At 36.9% G+C, this 4,289-nt stretch overlaps 1 pseudogene across 1 annotated transcript; it reads left to right on the top strand.

Moving 5' to 3' along the window:
• The first annotated feature begins 2,708 nt into the window (after positions 1–2,708).
• On the top strand, positions 2,709–3,619 carry LOC147466427 (crustacean hyperglycemic hormone-like; annotated as a pseudogene). The gene is made up of 2 exons (XR_015190892.1): positions 2,709–2,957; positions 3,273–3,619. The product of XR_015190892.1 is annotated as a crustacean hyperglycemic hormone-like (transcript).
• The last annotated feature ends 670 nt before the right edge of the window (positions 3,620–4,289 follow it).

The following is a 4,289-nucleotide window of genomic DNA, read 5'->3' as shown; positions in this document are numbered from 1 at the left end:
AATAAGGTACATATTAATTGGCCGGGTCTGAGCGCCATGCTATTTTAATAGTCATCATGCTGGTTTAATGGTATAAAGTTTTTTTTTACACCCCTCTAAACCCCTTTAAATTTTTGTAATTATTGATACGTAACATTTTTTCTTTGAGTCACCCATTAATAGATAATATATTATTTTTGTTTTCCCCGGCATTTTTGGTTTTTTTTGTTTACACTTTGAGAAAACGTTTTTATTGCGAACAACTGGCTGCCTCCTTCTGCGTGCAGGGACGGAGGAAAACCCCTTTTTGTTGTTCCTTCCTGTTGTAAAGAAAAAGGAAGGCCTTGCCCTCCACACAACTGTTCCTGTAGCCACAAGCAGATGAAGCCATTTTCCAAAGGGCAGACATGAGCAAGACAGAGCCCCCCCCAGCCAGGCGCACCGCCACCATCCACCGGCAGAGCAGGCAAGCAGAGCAGAGAGATAGTGTTCTACAGAGGAAGCTTTTGGACAGACACCTTTCACGAGTTCGGAGGACAATGCAGAGAAGACGTCGCGGGGAGTAGGGGAAGTAGTATGAGTAAGAGTATCATTTCTTTGGCCTTCCTGGCTCTCTGCGTCACTACGTCTCTTATTTTCAGGTCCGACCGTCCGAAAAGTAGCCATAAAGCGTTTTTTTTTTCAGGGGGAGAAGAAAGATTTTCCCACACCTCTCCTGCCGAAAAGTAACAAGGGCCTCAGGGACACGGGGCTGCATATACATACTTACATGCATTTACACACACACCCACACACACACCACACACACACACACACACACACAACACATATATATATCTATATATATTATATATTTATATATATTTTTTTTTTCTTCAAATATATATTCAAATATGCCATTGTACGTCGTAGGGGTGGTTGGCGTATTTTTTATTAACGTATTAAAAATAATTGTAATATGCATTATATATTTTGAAAAGGTTTAAATAGCATTGTGGTGGGGGGGGTGGTGTGTGTCGGGGCGTTGTGGTTGGTCGTAACTTTAGAGGTCGTTTCGCCGTAATTTTTAAAGCATATTATTAAGCATTATCGTTATTCCGGTGGGGGTGTGGGGTGGTTCCGTCTAAAGGTTCGTCGTTACCGTAAGCATTTTAATTTTTTTATATTTTTTAATAAGCATATACAATTATTATTAAATTAAATTAATTACCGATGGGTCGGGTGGGTCGTAACCGTTTTATGCATTTCGTTTAAAGGGTATGGGGGTCTGTGTGGGTGGGTGGTCGTAAGCAATTAATTATAAGTCATTTAAACAAGCAAATTTTAACAAACTCAGTTCTGACTCATCATATCAATTGTGTGATTATTAGTAAAATATATTTCATCTTATCGTACCACTTTTATTAATCACGCAGCAAACAGAAATCAATGTAAACTAAATATCAATTATTTATCTACCTGCACCTTTTATATCCGGAACGGAAAAAATGCAATACATTTAGTGAAGAGTGGATGAGAAATTGAATGAAAAAGAGAAAACATGAAAATAAGGTCGTGCTTGAGTTTGTTCAAATGAAAGTAGTATTATTAACCTATATTAATGCAAAGATATTCACAATATCAAATAATATAATAAGATAGACGACAAACTTTCAAATAAGATAAGAAAATGAACAATTTCGAACAATTTCGAACAATTTTAAATGTTTTTTAAAACAAATAATAGGAAAAGTCAATTAAATGGATAAGGAAAGAAATAAAAGACAAGAAAAAGAGCTTCTTAGTTATACACGTACGTGTTTACCCGCAGGGTTTTATGCGATATGTCGGTAGAAATTGTTCGTTTTTAGTGAGGGTCAGGGGCACTATTCCCTAACGAATCTAAATTCCCTGGACATGAAACTCGTTTGACAGTGAAATGTATAAAATAAGTTGCTTTTGAATTTTACTAGATATGTTTGTATTGTAGTAACATCTAAAATAGGCGATTTGGTTATTATATATTATCTTGATTATTATTCAAGATCTTTAATGAATAACACCTGTAAACATACATACACTCACACACACACACACACAAAACACACCACACACACATATATATGTATATATATAATATGTTTAATATAATATATACACAAACATATATATATATCCATTCAAAATATCAATAGATGGACAAATAGGCACACACTGCATTATAAGGTCACTCAGGGTTCCTGGCGCCCCAGATTCCATCAATTGCCCCACATAAAGACGAAAAGAAAACAAAGAACACCTTCACGCGAACGGCACTCCGACCGACATCGGCGTCTCGATTGAACCAATACCGACGAAGCGAATCTTCTAAGTTCGTTCCGCCGGCGGGACATGCGGGCGGACTTTTCCATTAAAAGGGAACTCTGCCATGGAAGGCCAGTGTCACTTCAGCCTCATTCCTCTTCTTCTAGTCCTTCCTGATGCGTCATGTCTGTCTGCGTGAGTACAGTTTTAGTTGTTTCCTTTCTATCCTCAATTTTCTATGGGATATTTGTATCATAATATCTATCATTAGGGAAGGAATATAGTCCTTCGATACAGTTTTTTTTTTTTCTCATAACTTGCATGTCTCTGAACTGTATCGATGGAGAAAGGATGACTGCGAAGCAAAGTCCTCCTCCATGCCCAACTAACCCTCCATGACAACAACTGCACGTCAGGCACTGTGGTGATGGTGGTTGGCTGCTTCCTGTGGCGTCATGAGCCACGGAAGAATCATGGAGTCCGGGCACAGCCGCCTGGCCTTCGACCTCCTTCGACGCCTCCTTCTTCAGCGTCGAAGGGCGCGTCTTCGTCCCTCCCGCCTGGCCAAGCGGGGAGGTGTTCGACTCAGCGTGCAAGGGCGTCTACGACCGGTCCCTGTGGGCCAAGCTGAACCGGGCGTGCGAGGACTGCCAGAACCTCTTCCGGAAGGAGCCGGGCATCTACGAGGCGTGCAGGTAATGGAGGGGACGGAAAGGGGGACAGGGCGGGGCGGTGACCCTTCGACGAGGGAAGTCAGGTACATTAGGAAGATAAATGGGAAGATATGGTTACAGTAAATATATGGAGAATAAGTATTTTGATGATATCTACGGGTAGAATTCGATGAAATATATTTGCTAAGGGGAGAAGAATTAATTTGATTATGAAAAAAACATAGTTTGTTGTAACAAAGATCTTTGATGGAATGACCTTCTGTCATTTGAATAGGACACAGTTTAATGAAATGAAACTATAGACAACAAATACTAATGTTTTTTTCTTGTTGACAGGGAGAACTGCTTCGGCACAAAAATATTTCCAGCGTGTGTGATTGAGCTCTCACTCCCCCTCGGCCAGTACATGTTCGAGTCAGAGCTGCTTCGGGAGTTTTAAGCAGATGAGGTTCTGTTAATGGCTTGAGGATTTACTCGAATCTCGGGATAACAAATCATCTGGATTTTTATGTTTTAATACATGTCAGTTATAGTTTCGAAATACATAGAGTGTGGATACTGTAATGCCATATGATGGTTAACGTATCTCCATTCTAAAATGTATGCATTACAAGAAATATGAAAATAATGGTCTATGGTGTATGATCAAATAACATTCCGAATAAAGTTTCTATATATTGAAATACTATTCTACCCTTTATTTACCTTAATTAAGAAAATATTATGTGAATTTAGAATCAAGCTCTCCCACTTCATTTGGATTTCATGTTACCTTTTTCGTCCCTTTTTCGTACCTTTTATACAAATGATGTTCTACCTATTACGTAATTTATTTTTCAAAAGTAGGGAATTATCTTCAGCAGATTTTTTGTCTGTCAGATCACTTTTTAAAAATCGGGTATTTTCATCTGAGATTTTTTTTTAAACAAGGCAAAATAGGATAAGAATGAACAGTATATATACATACGCATATATATGTGAATATATATATAAATACATACATACAGACACTCACACACACACACAAACATATATATATATACATATATATATATATATATATATTATATTATATGTCTATATTTATATCAATATATTTTATTATTTTTATATTATATATATATTAATATATTATATTAACAATTAATATATTTATTTAATATATATATATATTTTTCATTATATATATATATGTATGTATATAATATTATCGTTATTTATATATTATTATATATATATATTATATATTGTGTAGCGTAACAACCCTGGAGGTCGTTAGCGAGCCTTCCCGTCCTTGACTTGGTGATGGGCTGGTTATTGAAATAAATAATATGACGAATTCCATTATTCGTG

The sequence above is a fragment of the Penaeus japonicus genome, unplaced genomic scaffold, assembly GCF_977035675.1.
Source record: "Penaeus japonicus unplaced genomic scaffold, GWHDUDI00000001_assembly GWHDUDI00001046, whole genome shotgun sequence".
NCBI lineage: Eukaryota > Metazoa > Arthropoda > Malacostraca > Decapoda > Penaeidae > Penaeus > Penaeus japonicus.
The sequence above is the reverse complement of the archived record's forward strand: the minus strand, read 5'-3'. Positions and strand labels throughout refer to the sequence as shown.